Genomic DNA, 20,897 nt, shown 5'->3' on the forward strand with positions numbered 1-20,897 from the left:
AGACTTCTCACTGAGCGGGGTGCCTGACGTGGGGCTTGATCCCAGGACCCTAGGATCACGACTGGAGCCGAAGTCAGCTCCAATCGACTGAGCCACCCAGGCACCCCTATATTTTATCTTAACAAAAGAAAAATATATGTTCATAGAAGTGACCAGACCAAGAAAAGGACTCAGAGTTTCTAGGGAGGCAGATCGTGAGGCTAACATCTGGGGAACCACGGGAAGACAAGGGCTAGGTAGTAATGTGTCATATGCGCTCCTCTGCCGTGGAGAAGGTCAGGGTCGAGGGCTAGCTCCGGCGCTTCACTTCTGTCCTTCCCGGCACAGAGGGAGGTGGAACACCTTGACAAATTTCTATCTCCTGCTCGTAGGTGACTGGGGAGGGCAGAGCTGTTCTTGTATCTGCTTCTTCTCAATTGCTTTTGGCTCAAAATCATCCTTCTGCCAAAGCGGCAGGTTTGGGGGTGGTGCATTCTGCTGCCCTCCAAGGGCTGGAGCAAAGGCAAGACAGGGAAGAAGATCGGGACGTCCTCAAGGAGAGAAAAAGGAAAAAAAAAAAAAAAAAGGAAGATCATGAGAAGCACGAAGAGAAGCCTGTGTAGGTGGGAGAAGGGACAGCTGCGGCCTTGAGTTCACCCCTGGGAAAGGGGCGGGGAGGGGAAATCACACCAGTTCACTGGGACAGCCCCGCCCACCTTCTCTGGATTCCCCTCACACCTTCCCGGGGCAAGGTTCCCAGACTCTAGGATTTCATGGACTAGAAGAAAAGAAAAAAGAGAAAAAACAAAAAACCTCAAGGATTAACTTCAAGCAACAAAGGACATAAAAGTAAAAGTACGGCTTATTATTTCCAAAAGCCAAGGACATTGTGCATTCTCAGAGGAAGAAAGCTGTCGTTGGCAAGCCCGAGCCAACAGGCAGCTGTCCGACATTGTTCTTATTTCTCCCATTTGGCCAAGGAATGCTGAAAGCCTGTCACAGACCGGTGCCAGGTGTCAGCCTGGCATTTGCGAGGCACCGTTTCGGGGAATCTACACATTCAGTCGGAAGTTTCTTTAGAAAAATGGGAAAAGCTAACACTTCCGGAGCGTTTCTCAGGGGCCAGTCCCTGAGCCCAGGTGGTATCTCCTGAAATCACAGACATCGCCCAGCGCTGTTTACTGGTCTCGTATTCCAAATAAGGAAACTGAGGCCCGGACGTATTAAAAAAAAAAAAAAAAAGTATCCATGGCCAAGTGAGAGAGGAAGGTTTTAGTCAAGTCCCCTGACTCCGGGGCCAGCATTTTAAACCACGATGCTGCATTTTGTTCCTTAACAGAGAGGAAGACTTGCAGGACAACTTGGGCGGGTTTTCCCGAGCTCTCCATCAGCTTCCAGCTGAAGACACACAAGGGTCTCCCTGGGACTCTCTCTCCCGAAGCAGAAATACTTAAGAGATTTAAACGCAGCAATGCCTGTGTCTGCTTCCTGCCCCCACCGCTGGCTTAGCTCCGGCACCGCTGGCTTAGCTCCGGGTCCCATCTTCCTGCCTGGCCCCAGGGCGGCTCCTCGTCTGACACCCAGGGTGGATCCCGCCTGTTCTCTCCAGTTGCTATTCCTATCCCCATCCGTCCCGAGGCTTCCTTCCTGCCTCCCGTTTCTCTTCAAGGTCTTCCCTTTTCGGTGCTTGGCCTTGATGTCTACCTCCGACTGAACCTCACCATCAGAGTTTCAGAGAGATGTTGCCAGGAAGAGCCCCTTTCTCATTTTTTTTTTTTTTTTTTAAATATCAGCGACTTAGTGCCCATCGACAAAGTCTCAGACAAAAGCCGATGCTGGTGACACCAGCCACAGCGGACAAGGTGACTAATTGATGAGAAACTGAACTGTCCTCCTGTTCCAACATAGGTCTATTACTGTGTGAATACTTTATCAGTTCACCATTTGTTGATTTTTTTTTTTTGAAGATTTTATTTATTTATTTGAGAAAGGGAATGTGAGGGGGGAGGGTCAGAGGGAGAAGCAGACTCCCTGCTGAGCAGGAAGCCCGATGTGGGACTCCATCCTGGGACTCTGGGATTATGACCTGAGCTGAAGACAGTAGCTTGACCAACTGAGCCGCCCAGGTGCCCTCCTGATTCGGTTTTATTAGCAATCTCAGAATGAGGGAAGCTTTCATGAAGGCTATCCTATACACTTGAGGGAAACGTGCTGCCTTAGTTGATACGCTGTGTGTATATTAGAACATCGGCATCTAGGCTGGAAAGGAGTCTTTTTTTTTTTTTTTTTTAAGATTTTATTTATTTATCAGAGAGAGAGAGAGAGCGAGCACAGGCAGACAGAGGCAGAGGGAGAAGCAGGCTCCCTGCCGAGCAAGGAGCCCGATGTGGGACTCGATCCCAGGATGCTGGGATCATGACCTGAGCCGAAGGCAGCTGCTTAACCAACTGAGCCACCCAGGCGTCCCATAGGCTGGAAAGGAGTCTTAAATCTCCCCCTGACATTGTTCCAGACAGATGAAAAGGCCTTGCAGTTCTAGAAATTTCTAGAGAAGGCTCTTCCATCCTCATTGCTAGGAATTTTGTCTTCCTTTAATCCAAATCCTATCTGCTGTAGTTTAAACGTATTTCTTCTGGGTGTTCTTAGTAAAGCTAAAAATACTACCATCCCTTTTACTTTTTAATGTAGACTTCTTATCTGAAGGAGAAAATTATTTGATCTCTCTGCATTTTCCAACCTTTAGAAGCTAACCTTTCTATCCTCTTTCGTACAGTTGTAGAACTCGGAAGGGACTGCAAATATATCCCATTTAGAGATTCTCAAACCTAGCACTTCAAAGTGCCCCATGGGCCAGTGCCATGCCAGGGTCCCAACCCAGCTGTGCCAAGTCAGAATCTTCTCGAGTGGGACTCCAAAATTTATTTTTAACAAGCCCAGGTGACTCAGATAGTCATCTGGGAACCTTGAAAAAGTCCATTTTCTTCCTAAATTTCCCCATCCTCCATGGGGAGGGGTCCCCATGGAACCCATCCAATGAGGGCACAACTACTACATCCCAAGAAAACCCTCCCCATGACCAGAGGCAACCCCCCCACCAGTCATTAAAGTCTTTTTCTTTTACTAAGCTAAAATTTGCCTCTTTGAAGTTTCCATGAATTATGCTAGGTGCGGTCCTTGGTGTCGGAGTATTTGTAAGTTTCTCCATTAACTTTTCCAACCTCAGAAATATCTGAATCACATTTCCAGGCCAACATTAAAAAAAAAAAAAAAAAAAGTTGGCGGGGGATGCCTGGGTGGCTCAGTCAGTTAAGCATCTGCCTCCGGCTCAGGTCATGATTCCAGGGTCCTGGAATCGAGCCCCACATCAGGCTCCCTGCTCAGTGGGGAGTCTGCTTCTCTCTCTCTCCCTGCCCCTTCCCCCACTCACGCTCTCTCTCTTGTGTGCTCTCTCTCAAATAAATGAATAAAATCTTTTAAAAAAGAGAAAAGAATAAACTGTCCCTTTCTTCAGTAACTGGTCACATGCACAGGGAAACTACATATCCAGTTGTCCAAAAGCCTTGGTTTAGTCATCAGCACATCGATGAAAAAGGAATTGTCAAAAAGTCTAGCTCAAAGTTCTCAGACTTTAGGGTGAATCAGCACCACCCAAAGGGCCTGTCAAAGCCAATTCCTGGGCCCCACGCCCTGAGGATCTGCTTCAGTAGGTTTGGGGTGGGGCTTGACGATTGGGTTCTCTAGCTGCTGCTGCTGGTCCAGAAAACCACCCACCACCTGCCTTTGAGATCCAGGGGCTAAGGAGTGCATGCTGAGGGCAGCATTTATTTCCCTGTGGAATGAAAAACTTCCACATCAGAATCAGCTGGCGAAGCTTTCAAAAGTGCCAGTGACTAAAGGACTCAGGATCCCAGCATTGCAATGCACTTTCCACTTAAACCTTCTTGCTAAAATTTGAGACCTCCTCCACTGCGGGTTGGACATTTTAAAGAGCTTTGGAGAGGCCCACGGTTCTCAAAGTGTGGATCCCGCTCAGCAGCGTGAGCATCACCTGAGAACTTGCTGGAGATGCACAAAACATTTGAGCCCCTGGCACAGAGGAAGCCCGTGGAAACGGCCAGCGCCTGCCCACCCCCCGCAACGCACACACAATTATTTCCCCTCGCTCTGCTTCTTGCCAGTTTTGTTTTGTTTTCTTTTTCACCAGAGAACGTGTAAGTTTATTCTTTTGGAATTTCCTAAATTTCATGGGGTTGACGTGCCAGGTGGGGAAGATGGTCTGGAAAAGAATTCTGAGTTTGAAGGAAGCTTTTCTACTATACTGTGGGCTTTAAAAAAAAATGTATTGTGGGAAAAGAACCATAATATAAAACATGCCATCTTCATCATTTTAAGTGTAGCGTTCAGCGGCATGAAACACATTCCCACTGTCGTGCGACCATCACCAACCCCCATCTCTGGAACTGCTTCAAGCCCCCACTCCCCCACCCCCGCCCAGACTGCAACGTGGTCCCCATTAAACACGAATTCCCCACCCCCCACACCCACCCCTACAACCCCTGGCAACCACCAGCCTACTTTCTGTCTCAGTGAAGTTAACCGTTCCAGGTACGGAGTCAAGCGGGACTTGGCCTGCTCTGGCTTATTTCACTTAGCAGAAGATGCGCCAAGTTCATCCACGTTGCAGGATGTGTCCGAGTTTCCTTCCTGTCCCCCTCTTCCTTATTTTCTATGGTGGTTCGAAAACACATCACATCCCCCATCTTAATCATTTCGAAGTGCACCTCTCAGTAGTGTTAAGGAGGTTCACGTGTGCAAAGCGGAAAGTCTCCCCTCAGGAAGCCCCTCCCAGCCACGCCCCAGCCACACCCCCAGCCACGCCCCACCCCGCCCCCAGCCCCAGGCCACCACCTTTCTACCTTCTGTTTCTTTTTTCTTTTCTTTCTTTCTTTTTTTTTTTTTTTTTTTAAAGATTTTATTTATTTATTTGACAGAGATCACAAGCAGGCAGAGAAGCAGGCAGAGAGAGAGAGAGAGGGAAGCAGGTTCCCTGCTGAGCAGAGAGCCCCATGCGGGACTCGATCCGAAGACCCTGAGATCATGACCTGAGCCGAAGGCAGAGGCTTTAACCCACTGAGCCACCCCGGCGCCCCTCCTTCTGTTTCTGAGGAATTCGAGGACTCCGGGAACCTCAGGTGGGTAGGATCAGGCATTGTCGTCAGTCTTTTCAGGGCCGGCTCTTTTCAATCAGCATAACGTCCTCAAGGTTCATCCAGGGGGGAGCAGAATTCCCTTCCTTTTTACGGCCGGATAATATTCCGCCGTGTGGGGGGCCCATTTTGTGTACCCCCATCCACGGCCGGGCCTCCGGGTTGCTGCCCGCTTTCGGCCGCCGTGAAACTGGGAGCACCGGAGCGTGACCCCAGTGCTTTCCGCCGAGCACCGACGCTCTTCTGGCCGCACACGCGGTCCCTCGCGTTCCTGAGCCCCACACGGGGAAGGCAGGAAACGGACTGTGACCTGGAGGGTTCGCAGTGGAGTCCTAGCTCGGGGTGAGTCCAGGGGCCTGGTTAGAAACGCCAGTTTCTGCGGTGGATCCCAGTGGATCCCAGCTCTTCCTGCTGATGGCGGATCCCAGTGGATCCCAGCTCTTCCTGCTGATGGCGGATCCCAGTGGATCCCAGCTCTTCCTGCAGACCCCCTCCCCCACCCCCTAACGTGTTCTGCCGCAGAAGCAGGGGCCACACCGACCTTACACTGTTGGGTCCCGCAGGCTCCGGTCCCTGCCCCGCCGTGAGAGGAGCTCAGTGTATATGCTGATGAGCGGACAACGCTCAGAGCCAGGGGCTCCAGGAGAACTTTCTAGATCACAGACTCTCTTGCCTTCACCCAGGGTCCAGAACCACGGTTTTACCGTAGTTGTTGTTACTTGCTCCGATATGTAATCGGGTCTAGAAGCCCGTTCTCTCCGTTCAGAGCCCTCCCTGCCGTTCCTAGGCCCAGCCCTTTCTTGTTCATGCCATACCCCTTCCCTGGTCCTGATGGCCACTGGAGTTCTCCGTGGACAGCCCCCTCGTGGACACTCTGGACCTCCGAGTCCATATTCCCACCTCTGTTCTCCAACGCTGGCGGAGTTCCCATCTTGCTTTGTCTTTGGCCCCTGGAGACATGTCTCAGAGTTAAGACGGGCTGAGCCTCCAGCCTGCTCCCTCCTGCTGGCATCAGGTCTGGCTCCTGTCCTGCAGAAAGTTGGGAGGAGGACCAGATACTTGCCGGGTGACCTGAAGCTCTAGAGCGGGCAAGCCATGGCAGTCTAGCATGACTTCTGGGTCACAGAGGACTGTGACATACAAAGTCCCCTGGACTTAGATGGCTCAGGGTTGGGGCCCCGAGTGATGGAGTCAGAAGATGTGAAAGGCATCCCATACCACCCTAGGTCCTGGGAGCCCACAGACAGGAGAGATGATGTTTACCTTCCAAAGTACACTTGTTCTTCTGCCTAAGATTTGTGGCTCAAGTCTTGTGATGGGGAATTTAAACACCTAGTGGACAATGAAAGACAGACGATCCCTGCTGGCTCAAATACACCATTTTATAAATGCTAAGATATCCCTTGGTTCACACTCACCCAACCTGTGCCGCACAAGCTTGATTCTGAGCTGTCAGAGGTTGAGGACGGCCAGGGTCTCCTTGCATATCAAAGACTCTTGGTCAACCCAGCCAGTCCGGCTCCTGGAGAGTTATACCAGGGGAATCTGGAAGAAAATGTTAAGCGCTGGTGTCGGTAATAAAATCAGTGGAATGTGAAGAATTGAGAATCAAAGCATTTGCCAGAATTCTTCTCTGGATACCCTATAAGATTTGCTGGGTATGCTAGACTAGTGTGTAATTTCTAAAAGTGTTTTTCGTGTACATCTTTAAAATATTTATTGAATAACGCCTTTCGTTGGCCGTGCCAAATTTAATTTGTATACTAAGTGAAAGCAGTGACATTTGTGATTTCCAGTGCCTCTCAGTTGTCATCAGCACAGTGAAGTATTCAGAATTAATCTGGTAGGCAAGGCTATCATCCCTAGCTTCTATATTGCTGCATATAAGAGATTAAGGAAAGTTCTGTGCTGCAGAACTCATTTTCATACACACACGGCTTACAAGAAAGAAAAGAATGCTATTTTAAAATGTGTATTTTCAAAGAACAGCAGCTCTCCAAGTGACAAGAGAGCAAACAGAACTGCTTTTAGAATGAAAGGGTAGGGTAAGTCGGAGGCAAGGGACCACACAGGTTTGGATGACGACTACGATGCAGTTCTTACTCTTGGGCTTGCATCTAGTAGAGTGGGTGAGACCAATATACCAAAATAGTAGTGACCATATTTTCCAGATTCAAATTGAGGACACATGGGCTTGAAAAGAATGGGCGCACTGTGAGGGGACTACAGGACCAACTGTTTGGAATGGTAGCCGACTGAGGACATGTGTCGCCGTGCTTAGAACCGAAGACAGTAAGGAGAGCTCTTGAGGAGTGATGTGTGGTGCCACGTGGCTTCACAATGCCATATTGTCCTCAGTGCCCCCGAGTTGCCGAGCGCTCAGCACTCCCTGCCCGCGGTCCCCCCTTCACCAGGTGCCGAGCCAGGGGCGGCGGGGGACGGTGTCTGGGCCAGCTGCACACTCCCCTCTGGCCAGTCACATGCATTCAAAACATGGGAACCGGCCAGGGCTGGATGGTGTCAGAGCCTCGAACACCGAGGTGGCATCAAAAGCCCAGATCTACCACTCGTTTCAAGTTCTGGAATAAAAATGTAAAATAATTCTTTACACAATATTTCATACTACTGGAGAAGAAGGAGAAGGAGGAGGAAGATGCAAAGAAAAAGAAGAAGAAGAAGGAAGAAGGAAAAAAAGAGAAAGAAAAATCTGTTCAGCCTGAAGGGAATCGGTTATTTACATATTGCCCGTGGAACTAAAAATAAGTTTATTCTCAAAGAAAAGGAATCCGAGATTCCATAACAAGGTATCAAACCTTTATCCCTTTAACCCCATAGTTTCACTTGAAAATAGTTTTATACAAAATACATAGTAGCATGATTTACAAAATAGACAATGACGAGCCTGGGTGGCTCAGTGTGTTAAGCCGCTGCCTTCGGCTCAGGTCATGATCCCAGGGTCCTGGGATCGAGTCCCGCATCGGGCTCTCTGCTCAGCGGGGAGCCTGCTTCCTCCTCTCTCTCTCTGCCTGCCTCTCTGCCTACTTGTGATCTCTCTCTGTCAAATAAATAAATAAAATCTTAAAAAAAAATACAAAATAGACAATGAAAACCACTAATACTCAAGAATAAGGGAATATTAATCCATAATATTGATTGGTTGGGAGGCTATGCTGGTAATGGAAATGTGTAAAGGAAATAGTGAAGAAAAGAACATGAGTTTGTATGTACATCCTGAGTACAGCTTTGTAAACTGATATGTGTTATCAATAGATACCCGGAGAGAGTTTTTGTGCAACAAATAGCTATTTTGTGTTTATTCGTTTTTTTTCTCTAAGTTGCTTGCACTGTTTTGTTTTTTATTTTTTTTTAAAGCTTGGGTATACGAGGGTGTTGTTTGAACCATCACGGTTTCATCTCACTGAGTTTCTTACCGGGTTATGTTCTCGCAAGGCACGATTCAAGTAATGTGTTACTATTAAAGGAACAGTCTTTGGTTTATTACCATATTTTGACAAATTACAGGCAATTCAGTGTTGTCTCTGTAATAAAGTCACTCCACGGTTTTAGGATACTTTCTTGGCAGAGGCAGAAGGACAGTCCCTATCACTCCCATCACATTCAGGAATATGCTGGGTCTCGGTCCTGGCAGTGTAGGTCACACATGCTGTCACATGCTGTCACACACACAGCTGTCACGTGACAGAGCTCAGAAGCGAGGAACTGTTGGGATATTTACAACAGTGCTGTTCCTGAATTATTAATACCGTGCTTCCTGAGCTTTTCAGTCTTAAAAATTAATTAAAGCTCCTCTTTTTTTTTCTTCAAGATTCTAAACTGATTGAGAGTGAGGATGTGCACAAGTGGGGGGAAGGGCAGAGGGAGAGGGAGAGAGAATCTGCAGCAGACTCCAAGCGGAATGCAGAGCCCGACGTGGGGCTTGATCTCACCACCCTGAGTCACGACCTGCGCCAAAGTCGGGAGTGGGATTCTCAACCAATTGAGCCACCCAGACACCCCGACTTACATCTCCTCCCCTTTAAATGCCCTCTTTGGGGTCCCTCCCATTCCCCCTCTTGCCGACTCATACTTTCTCAGCCAAGACCCCCCAAGGAGCCTGCTGTTGTCTGCAGCTTCTTTCAGGGGGTTCCTGGTTATGAGACTCAGTAAATGCTTTCCTGAGCTCTCTGCAACACCGAGTGCTGGGGACCACCTGTCTCCTTGGATCTCCCTCCCCCAGCGTGGGACCATGTCTGACGCGCCAACACGTGGGAGCAGCGGGTGTCGAGGACCCGCAAGGTAAGGGCTCCGCAGAGGGGCTTGCCCGGCAAGGCAGGCCACTCCTCATCCCCTAGGCACATAGCTACCCTGGTCACCAGCTGAGCACAAGGGAGGGAGTGGATGCCAACAGTCCCTGCTGGGACCCCACCCCACCCCTGCTGGGCCACAGGCAGGTGGCAGCCATTCTGGAAACTTCTGATATAGGACAGACACAATGGCAAAAGCCTGTGGAAACAGACGTGGCCACCCCATCCCCGTGCTCTTTCTTCTCTCCAAAATACGGAGTTGAGGACTGGGTCTCTTTGTGGCCAGACCCTTCTTTAGAAAGTTCTGGAATTCCTCCCTGCAGTACTCAGCTTCTAGTAGCCAAGTGTGCCGTCGATGAAAGCCTTCCACGACGGCAGAGTGGACAATGGCTGCCAGAAAGGGCTGCAGCCAGAATGGGGGTAGGCATGAGGGGCGGCCTCCTCAGTCCCACAGAGGGCTCCAGGCAGCCCCGCGGGGCAGCAGCTCCCAGCTCCCGGTCCGCAGACTGGAAGGCAGAAAGCAGCTGACCCAAGCAGGTTCTGGGCCTTCCAGCAACACCAGCAACACCTCTGGGCTCGTGTTCTACCTCACAGTCCAGGTTGGTCCTGGCTGCCCTGGTTTCATGGCATAATCTGAGTTTGAAGGGCGGGGAGCCAGGGAGGCGCCTGGCTGTCCTCCTTGAGGTCCAATGGCTAATGTCCTTGTCACAGACCCTGGAGGGGGGGGTCTACTGTGCCCGCATCTCGCTCTACTCAAAGGCTCACCTCAGCCAGTAATAGGCAGACTGGTCTCTGGGATTCCTGTCTGGACCCAGGAGCCCTGGGAATGGCGCTCAGTCCAAATCCCGCACAAAGCTCGGGTCTCTGTGGGCCTTCAGGTAGGACCTGCTTCTGGTGGTGACAAGGAACAACCCAGGACAGAAAACTGAGAACAGAAGGAGGGACGAGGGAGGGGGTGCTTGTGTGTGCATGGGCCTGTGCGTGTGTGTGTGTGTGTGTGTGTGAGTGAAGGGTTGGCGGTGAGCTGGTCCCGCTGCCCGACCGACATGTGAACTGGGCAGTTGTGGGCCCCACAATCCTGAGGGAACAGCAATACCTGGGTGGACATTCACTGTCTGCCCTTGGGAGCCGGAGAAAGAGCTAGAAAGTCTCTTCTCCCCACACATTTCATTTCCGGGACAGGCAGCCCGCAGAGCCGGCCGGCTGGCAAATGGCTTTGTCCCCCTCAGCTCCCCTGTCTGATGAGAGCTCGGGAGGGGGTCATGGGGGCGGCTAGAGGCTTCTGGCTCCCTGGGCTAAGCGGCGGCCACGTCTGTGATGCCCGTCGGCAGGAAGGCCTGGCGACTTCCAGAGCTCAGGAGACAGAGAGACTGAGGCCCCCTTTCAGCCCCTGTGGAGACCCTCCCCTCCCCCCACCAAGGGCTGGTGTTAGGAGGTGGGGCCACTGGGAGGTGCTTGGGCCGTGGGGGTGGGGCCCAGGGAATGTGGGTGGCGCCTCATAAAGGAGGCGCAGAGCCCCTCGCCCCTGCCGTCCTCCCGGTGAGGCCTAGGACGACAACGAGGAGTCCCCACCAGAACGGACCATGTGGGCGCCCCATCCTGGACACGCAGCCGCCAGAAACTAAAGAACTTTCTGTTGTTTACAAGCCACCCAGTCGGTGGTATTTTGTCATAACGGCCTGAACAGACTCGGACAAAGCCCAAGTCCAGGCAATTAGGCCCCCCGCGCCCCGCGCCCCCAGCCAGCCCACCCCTTCGCCCTCGCTCCTCCCGGGTTTCTCTCCCCACCTCAGGACCTTTGCTTCGGGTCGGCTCCGTCTCCTCTCCTGACTTGCCCTCCCCTCTCACTCAGCTCCTTCTCTTTCCCTCTTCCCGCCGTGGGGAGCTCCTGGTTCTAGCAAATCAGAGCCTGGTGGCTGCAGCCCTGGGAACCTGGCAAAACCCCAAACAGACACCAGCGCACCCCCCTCCCTGGTCCCGCCAGAGCCGCCCGCAGCTGGGCTCGGGGGCCACCGCCGTGTGGACCAGCTGCTGCCCATCTGCTGTCATCCCCCCCTTTTCTCCAAGTGACATCTCCCATATCAAAGACACTGCCCAGCTGTCAAAATAAGGGCTCGTCTTTTCATACAGAGGACAGAACTGCTGCAAAGAGATGATGTAAACACGGAAACAAAGTGGAGGAAGGGGCGGTGGCTGGGTTGCCTTCCTCCAAAGTTGCCGTTTTTCCAGAAGCCTGGACCGAAATGACCTTCGTGGGTCCTTAGAACAGTGACTGACAAGCACATCCTTCCAGCCAGAAAAGCCTGCATCAAAGGAAAGCCAAGAAAGGGATAGAGAGTTTGATCTCCAGAGGAGAAAGACGGACAGCATGCAAAGTGTTCAGGACAGAGGGACGGCCAGGCCTGGGAGTTAATCATTCCCTGGGTCCCCGCAGGACAGTGTGGGAGGCGCACACTGCAGGCAAAGTGAATTCCTAGGTAAGATAAGCCAAGACGGGCAGCCTGGATGCCCGGAGGCATGAAGTAGGGTGACCTTCTTAAGCCTTGACGGGAGCTCGTCCTCCGTTTCCTGAGAAACACCCCTCACGGACACACCTCCTCCCGAGAATGACACTTTCTCACATCAAACTGAAGGCCCTCCTGCTTTGTTCTTGCCCTGTTACCCTAAGCAAACCACATAAATGTTCTCTGCCTCGGTTTCCCCAGTGGTAAGGTGAGGAATCTGAAGACCAGACCCGGGGATAATTTGGAGGCTCCCAGGAGATCCCGGTTGGGGCCCTCCACGGGGGTGGCACTGGGTATGGAGATGCGAACCCGCTGGCGGCCTGAGTTTATTTTTAAACGTCGCTGGATTTCATACGACATAATGATAGTCCGCAGCGTGTGCTCACGGTGCCCGCCCCACCCACCACTTCTGTGTCGAAGCCATCCAGCCTCCAGTCAGGCAACAAGGTCAAAATCAGATCCAGGAGGAAAAGCGCTCAAATGTGAGGCTCTCCTGCTCCCCCGCCCCCTGCCGGCCACCAGCACGGGGAGGCCTGCCCCAGGGGGATCAGTAGGCACCGAGGCTTTGAGACTGTGGTCTTTTGGGCCCAACTGTAGCTGCTGAGAGCTGCTGTGGAAAACACACATTCCAAAGGATGTGGTGACCCGAACCCATGGAAATCCCAAATCCCTCCTCTATCGGCCCGAAGGCCCCAGAGCGGGAAATGGAGGTTCTGTGGGGCCCACAGCATCATAAAAACCCCCAGCCTAATAAAAAGGGGGCACATCTCACTCAAACAAGCGCTGCAAGGATTCTTGATCCCTCAGTTAATCCTGAGCACTGAGAACAGAGCCGGGAAGCTGGGTAGTTCCTCCTGGGATGTAGGACCGGCTGAAACGCTGCATAAGCGTCCAGCACGCAGAAGCTCCAGAAGCCACGTGGAAGCAGCTAGAAGTCACTGCAGTGCGGAGTGAGGTGGTTAATCTAAGGGCGGAGGTCCAACACCAGGAGGCGAGGATGGTGTCTGCAGACTCAGTGCCAGACTGGGGACAGGTCGCTGTGATGCGGCTGCCCCGGCCATCGCTGGAACGTGTGGGTCCAGGAGGTAAGCGCAGAAGGAGGCTCTCTGCCCGGGCAATGAGTCCTTTCTTGCCGGTGTCCTTTGGAATAGCAGCTGTGCCTACAGTAACCAGCTAGTAAGTGGACTGAAGAATGGAGAAAAATATCTAGAAGGAGCATCGCCATAACCAGGGGCAGAAGTGACTCCGTGATGAGCAAGTAGTTTCAGAGCTGGCCCTGCCCTACTGCTCCTGGGGCCATAACTAGCCATGGCTTTGGATGAGGAAAGCGTGCATTGGAAATTCTGCCCTGGGGGACGTGTTATGCGGTCTTTTAGATGCTCACCTTTCCTAGGAGAAGCAAGCTGTGCCTGCTTTTATCCAGTGTTGGACTCTCTAAGACATTCTCCACAGCAGATCAGAACCGAAGGGGCCCTACCCAAGGACTGCCTTAGCAGATGGGATGGCCATTCCGCTTTGCTCTTGGATATCAGAGCTAAGAGGCAGTCGGTGATGAAGGGGAATCAGAGACTTGAGGTGTGGAGGTCTGGAGGGAGCAGGTCTGTGAGCAGGTAGACGAAGCTGGCGGGGGACAGAGAAGCACCCACCAGATGGTGTCCAGGGAGAAGCAGAGGTGCCCAGGGAGCAGGGCCCTGCTGGCCAGCGCGCAGAGCCCTCAGGTCCAGACAGTGACCCACACCAGTTCTCACCTGTCATGGGTATCCTAATAATGAATTTTTTTAAAGTAACCTAAGACTCTTACTAGAGCAGAGACATGGGCCCTGCTGGTCTGGGAAATGATAATATTCCACACGGGTGCTCGGAATCTGGTGATCTAGCAGCTGCCTAGAAATCAGGCTTTGGTATCGTCATCAAAACACGAGAGTCCTGGTTTCTCAGCACATCCAGGCCGAGTACAGTTTAATACCCTCATGACTAAGATAGCTGCTTACTTTGATGTTCCTTATTCTTGTTATTGTTAGGGAGATTAAGGACTGCTTTTACTGTGATGACTGTTTGCAGAGTCTTCATATTCTCAGCAAAAAGGGGGCAGGAGAGGAGGAGACGGCAAGTGGAATGTGTCCTTCCAGCGTGAAATAATGGCTGGTTTCTTTAGCATCAAACGAGAAGGCAGAAAAAGCCAGGTACTCCTGGAGGCCTAGAAAACAAGGCATGTTTGGCAGACAAGCTTATTCAAGGTCCTGCTAATTCCCCAGGGGTATCTGTGTCAACCTCTTCAGGCCTCCAGAGCATTCTACGACATGGCAGGTTCCTGTCAGCTAAAGCCCGCTGTCTCTCGAGGGTCACTGCTTCCGAGCCCTGGTCCATCAGGACAGCTGTGCTTTCTGCTCCCAGGCAGAAGTCTGGTTTCCAGTTGGAGATGACTGTTAATTTGGAGCCTGGAAAAGAGCACAAGGCATCCATGGGAGGAACTCCCTGTGGGGTTTGGGGCACAGGCAAGAGGACGTGTACTTTCTAGCCACACCACCACCCGGCTGGGGCTGTGTTGGGTGTTCTCAAGAGAGGAGCCCCTGGAAGCTTCCCAGGCAGGGCTGACCTGCTGGCAGAGCACACACCGCCAAAGGGCTCCCGGGGAGCCCAGGTGACCGACTTAGCGCTGCCGGGGTGCGGCGGGCTGTCCGTTTCCGAGCCCCGGGTGGCTCAGAGCTGCTCGCTGCCCACCCCACTGGCCGCTGAGGAGGCCACTCCCTGCATCTCCACCCAGATGCCTTCTTCTCCGTCCTGGTGTCCAGGCAGGGAGGTTTCTGCCCAGGTAGCGAGGTACAGAAATGACAGCTTGGTCCCCTGGCCCTTAAACACGGGGCATGGCTAACGGGGGCACATCAGGACCACCGTGCCATTCTGTTTCAGGACCCACTTCCTGCTCGCCTCAGCTCCACCTCCATGAGGCCGAGGAGGCCAGAGCATCGGAGGTAGTGACCGGGGCCCTTCGGATGGGTTTCAGAAAGTCCACAACCCCCGGAAACAGCTGGTGATAGCCTGTGGACATGTGCATGGGAGGGACCTGGGAGGCCAGAAGGGTTTAAACCACTGAGATAGGGGTCTCCTTATAGGAAAGGAAAGGTGATCGGAGTCTTGGAGTTTTCTCGAATAGGAGGTAGACAAGCAACTCCAGTGTTTCCCACCAAGAAGTGTAGAACATCGAGGGGAGTCCAGGCTCCAGCATCGGGAACGTGTCCCGTCTCTGTCACTGAGTTGTCTTGTGACCCTGGGTGTTTCTTATCCTTTTTGAGGAAGGACAATTGTGTCCCCTAAATACCCGAGACCCGAAGCCCTTCCCCCGGGGCATGGCGCCTTCCGTGGCTTGGCGCGTCCCTTCCGCGACCCCTGTCCCGCTCTCTCCCGGTTCCCCCGCTTCCTACACGGGCCTCCTCTCTCCTGAATGTTCTCTTTACCTCCGCGTGCAAACCAAGCCCGCTGGAGGGGGGGCGGTCGTGAGGGCAGTGCTGCGGCTGAGGCTCCCAGGTGACCTCCGTGCGGGCCAGGTGCTCCCCTCGCTCTTCCAGCACCCCTCCCCCCTCCCCGAGCCTGCCACCCCCCATCCTTCTCTCCTTCCTGCCCCTCCATGCCTGGTTCTAGGGGTCTCCCGAGAAACAGAACCAAGAGTACAGAAAGGTTTATGGTGAGGGACAGGTGCATGCAGTTACAGAGCTTGAGAAGTCTCTCGATCTGGGAGGGAGGCCCAGGACCACAGGCGGGGAGCTCCAGTCCAAACCTGAACACCCAAGAACCAGGAGCACCAATGGTAGCAAAACCCTGGCTTCTGTTCCATCAGAGTCCAGAGTGCTAACCATTACACCATGGAGCCCCGCCTGCTTCTGTTCCATCAAACCCTGTGCCCGCTCCATGTCCCTGCTCATGTGGTGGCCCCGATGGAGACAGATGCCCGCCCCCATGGGCCAGTCTTTCCTTAAATGCAGGACCTGAACATGCGGGACCCTTCCTGCTGCCCAGCACACCCACCCTTCCCCGGCCCCCTCCTGCTTGCTTCGCTCTCCGCAGACCCCGTGGATCTCTTCATCCTCCCTCTCAGCTGCTCATTGGGTTCCAATTTCAGGCGACACATGTCATTTCTGCAGATTTCATTTCCCGCTGCTCTGTCCCCCAGCATCTGTGTCATACCCTCTCTTGGGGGACAAGGGCCAGCTGCCCCTGCTCGCCTTCACGGCAAGACGATTCCGTTCATGGTCACGGTCACTCACTTTTCTCCTCCCCTTGTTGACTGAAGCTACTCCACTCAGACCCTCATCTGCTCCTCTGTGGAAACTGCCCTTGCCAGAGTCACCAGTGACCTTGAGGAGATCATCAGTGTCAAGCCTCGGTCCTCATCTTAGTGACCGGTCTGCACGCCCTCCTTGAGGCATGTTCTTCACTTGTCTTCCCAGACTTTTCCACTGTCACCCGCAGCCGCATCCTTCATCTCCTAGTTGGTGCCACCCCCCTCCTCTGGCCACTGAAGTGACTGAGGGCTCGGTTTTGGACCTATTCTCCATCCACACTGCTAATAAATGCCAGCAGCATGGTGACGGCTCCCCAGTGTCCCCCTCCAGCCCAGAACACTCCCCTCAGGCCAGGCTACTACATCTGACTGGTCTGTCCACATCTGTGCGTGGGTTTCTAGTGGGCCTGCCCCTCACAGAGTTCTCCCTAACTCACTAAGGCCACCAGCTTCCTGGGAGAATTACTACCAGAGAAAGCATGAAGTCACCCTGCAAACGGCAGACATGAAGCAACCCTTTGGGTTCCATAAGCAAGCGGAAGGAAAGCTCCAAGAACTGGATGTCGCCAAGGAGAAGGGCCGCCTTCCTAAAGACTGCTTCAGTTATCGTCAGCGGAGAGACTGAACCGGGAGAAGCTCCTTCGAGGTGAAGATGAGCTCATGGAGAAAAACGGGCAGGGCGTGCCCTTCAGAGGTCACACCAGAATGGAATGGGGGACTCCTCCCCTTGCCAGGGCAGGGAACCCTCCCAAAGCCTGTCTTACAGGAAGGAGTCTGTCACTTCTCTGGGCCAGGGGCTACCGTGCCTTCCCTCTTCTCCATGGGAATTTTGTTGTTTCTACTTTGCCACTGTGTGTTGGGTGTGGGGAGTGGGACAGACAACTTACCCCCCTTAATTCACTGGTCACCAGCACACAGGAGCGACATATGGTCTTGAGGGAGAAGAATGTACATGACTAGAGATCCTGGGTGCGAGTTTGAGTTGTCTCCCAAGGGAAGGGGATGAGCGTTTCCATGTGTGGGAAGAATGAGATGGTTTGATGACCAAAGGGATGGACTGTGGCAGAGACAGTGCAATATCCTTTCCTTGTAGGGTCACTGGAAAAGCAAGTTTCCCAGTCTCCTTGGTAGTGGGTGGGGCTGACCAGCTTAAGTCAATGTAATACAGGCCAAGAGTGGTCCGTAAAAAATTACCCTTGTGGAATCCTCCCTTTTATCCCCTCCCATGGTGACCGGGGAGGCCACATCTCGTGGACATCAGTGCCTTGGGATGGAAACAACCTAAGTCCCTAACTGACTGCGTGACACAAAGTCCCGGAACGACCTTCTGACCCTTGTGACATGAGTCCTTTCTACCGTTCCACCTGAGACCACGCTGGACTCAGAGTAAGACTTTTAGAGCATCAGGTCACTGAGCTTTTAGGGTTCTGTGTTAGTTGGCTTACCCTGACTTACACAGAAGGTACTCAGTAATTACAGTGACTGAATGTTCTAATTTCAGAGCCCAAGCTTTTAACCATTGGACTCTCTTGGCTGGCCTTCTGTATGCCCGCCCTCCCCCTCTCTCTTTCTCTCTTTCTTTTTCTTTTTAGAGATTTTCATTTATTTATTTGAGAGAGAGAGAACATGAGCAGGGGGAGGAGGCAGAAGGAGAAGGAGAAGCAGATTCCCTACCGAGCAGGGAGCCCGGACAAGGAGCTCCATCCCAGGACCCTGAGATCATGACCTGAGCCGAAGGCAGATGCTTAACCGACTGAGCCACCCAGGTGCCCCCTTCTCCCTCTTTCTTTATAATACAAAATTCTTTTCTGATGTTAAAAGTAGTACTTGCTCAAAATTCAACAACAACAAAAACAAATAAACTGATTAAAAATGGGTACAGGACTTGAACAAGCATTCTCCAAAGAAGATGTGCAAATGGCCAACAAGCACATGAAAAGATGCTCTCAACACCATTTGTCATCAGGGAAATTCTAAACCAAAACCACCACGAGTTATCACCCGAGACCTGTCAGGACGGCTGTTCTCCAGAACCCAGAAAATATCAAGCATTTGGGAGAATCTGGAGAAATCAGAAGGCTGATGCCCCACTGGTGGGAATGTGAAATGATGCAGATGTGGCGGAAAACAGCACAGCAGTTCCTCAAAAAACTAAAACCAGAACTATCCCACGATCTAGCAATTCCACTTCGGATATATACTGGGCCTCAAAGAGCATTAGCATAACACTGCTAATAACAGTAGGATTAGCCACAACCACCAAAGGTGGAAGCAACCCAAGGGTCCACCGAGGAGTAATGGATAAACAAAATGAGGGGTACATACAACGGAATATTATTCAGCCTTGAAAAGGAAGTAAACTCCGACATGCTACATGGATGCCCCTTGAAGACCTTATGCTCAATAAAATAAGCCAGCCACTACGACAAATGTCGAATGCTCCATTACAGATTCTCCTTAGGGAGGCTCAAATTCATGGAGACAGAAAGTATAAGGGGTTGAGGGGAAAGGGGAAGGGGGAGTTGCGGTTTAGAGGCTACAGGATTTCAGCTTTCCAAGTTGAAACAGTTGGGAGGTTGGTGGCCCAGCGAACTGCATGTACCTTTGCAGATTGGCGAAGTTTCCTTACTTGTGTCTCCAGCGCTTCCTGCGGGGGCTCATGGTAAGTTTCATGTTAAGTGTTTTACCACCATTAAAATTCTTTGAAAAAGTTATTACATGCTTATTTTTAAAACATGGCAAAATACAAAGCAAGTTTTAAAACACAGTATCCTCGCTCCCTCCAGGAGAGATTACCACTGTTGAGAGTCTTTTTAGGTAGCGCAAGTGGAGTTGTTTTCTAAAACATTGATTCAACAGCATAGAGGGAAAGCCCAGTCTTGGAGAAGAAAGCAATCCTGCTAGAGGGAGTGAGGATTTGCCCACTTTCTGCTTCCAGGCAGACTGGAACAAAGACAGTATTTCTGTCTTCACATTTGAATTTGCTGAATATTGTCTTTATGACAAGAAGCACAGAGGCCTCCAGCAGAGGCCAGCATTTGGACAAACTATAGCTCGTTCTAGATTCAGGACCATACAAATGGATACCTGGGGCATTTCTTTCTTTCATTCACACACATATTCATTCATTGCATAAATATCTGTTGATCGTCTGCATATGCTAGACCCCCGAGCTGCCTGCGGGTTCAGGACACAGCAGGGAATAGAAGAGGACACTTACCTTCCAGTTGGGGAGAAAAGCTGTAAACAAGTAAACAAATTTCAAACGGAGAAGTGTTCTGGGGGAAAAAAAAAAAAGGACAGGGTGATGCTATGGAAAGGAAGAGACAGGGAGGAGGAGCCATGTGGGCCGAGATCTGGAAGATGGGAATGAGCCCCCGCAGGAAGCGCTGGAGACACAAAAGGACATTACGTCACTCACGTGAGCAGACTAGAGGAGTCTGTGGCGATGACGTCAGAACAACGGTTAGCTCCGGGAGGACCCGGGCTCAAAGCATGAGGGAGCCTTCTGGCGAGCCGGCGTCTGTTTTCTCTACCTGGGGGAATATATACGTACAGGACTGTGTCAAAGCTCCCTGGGCTGCACACTCTAAAATGTGTGCACTTTCTTATACGAAGGTTGTACTGCAATAAACATCAAATAAAATACCCCCTTCCCAAAAAAGAAAAGAGAGCACCGTGCGGGGCGCGGCGGGGTTTCCAGGCGGAGGAACCATAAAGCACAAAGCCCTGCAGGGGGCGCCGCCCGGGCCGGAGGAGCGCGGGGCAGCCCCGCGGGGAGGCGGAGGGAAGGGGCCGCCGCGGGCACCGTCGCAGCAACTGCGGTTATCCCTGGGGAGAGAACGGAGACTGGGGCCCTGAGACCAGGGATGTTTAACTGGTTTACCCTTTTTTTTGTTTTGGTTTTGTTTTTAATGTTTTTGAACATGTCTCCATGTTTTCGATGGATCATTTTAAAAATAGATAAATGAGGCCATTTGCATTTGCTTTGTGTTTTCCTGCTTTCCATCCGTTGTTCGCAGGAAGCCGATGGCTTTGAAGGGCCTTTCCTCGTCTCAAGGGAAGATGCAGGGGTGTGAAGCCCGCCCGACTTCGTGTCTGGGCTGCGGTCCTGCCCTGTCTGCTCGGAGGATCGTCGTTGCTCGATTCCAGGAAGACCCGGAGGGACCCGCGGGGATGCGGGGGGCGAGGGAGGGGTGCAGGCGGGGGTGGGGGGGAGGCTCCTCGCTGCATTCCTCCCACATTTACCGAGTGCTTATGTGGACAGACCCGGCTCGTCCCGCAGACGCCCCCAGGGCCAGTCTCCCTCCCTTCCCCACCCAGGATGGACGCAAACGCGGAGGCCGCAAACCCGAGGCACGGGGCGTAGGATCCTGGGCGGCGGCGAAGGAGGAAGACATCCGAAAGGGAAGATTTCCGGGCCTTGCGGGGCTGCCTGCCCGTCTGGGGAGGCTGCGTCCCCAGCCCCCGGCCAGGACCCTTCCTCGCCTTCCTCCAGGCGCGCAGGGGAGCCGGCGCGGGGGCGCAGGCAGCGGGGAGGCCCGGCCGCGGGGCGCTGCGGGGACTCGCTCCTGCCGGGCCCGCGGGGTGCTCGTGGGCTCGACGGGGCGGGCGCGGGCGGGGC

The 20,897-nt window shown here is 52.6% G+C and overlaps 1 long non-coding RNA gene across 1 annotated transcript; it reads right to left on the bottom strand.

Annotated features, from left to right (window-relative positions):
* Window positions 1-5,627: 5,627 nt before the first annotated feature.
* Window positions 5,628-15,512, bottom strand: LOC131811651 (uncharacterized). The gene is made up of 4 exons (XR_009346036.1): window positions 11,279-15,512; window positions 6,605-6,731; window positions 6,450-6,518; window positions 5,628-6,215 (listed from the first exon to the last, which is right to left on the bottom strand). It is a non-coding gene; the product is annotated as an uncharacterized LOC131811651 (long non-coding RNA).
* Window positions 15,513-20,897: the final 5,385 nt, after the last annotated feature.

Source organism: Mustela lutreola, chromosome 11 (assembly GCF_030435805.1).
Source record: "Mustela lutreola isolate mMusLut2 chromosome 11, mMusLut2.pri, whole genome shotgun sequence".
Taxonomy (NCBI): Eukaryota; Metazoa; Chordata; class Mammalia; order Carnivora; family Mustelidae; genus Mustela; species Mustela lutreola.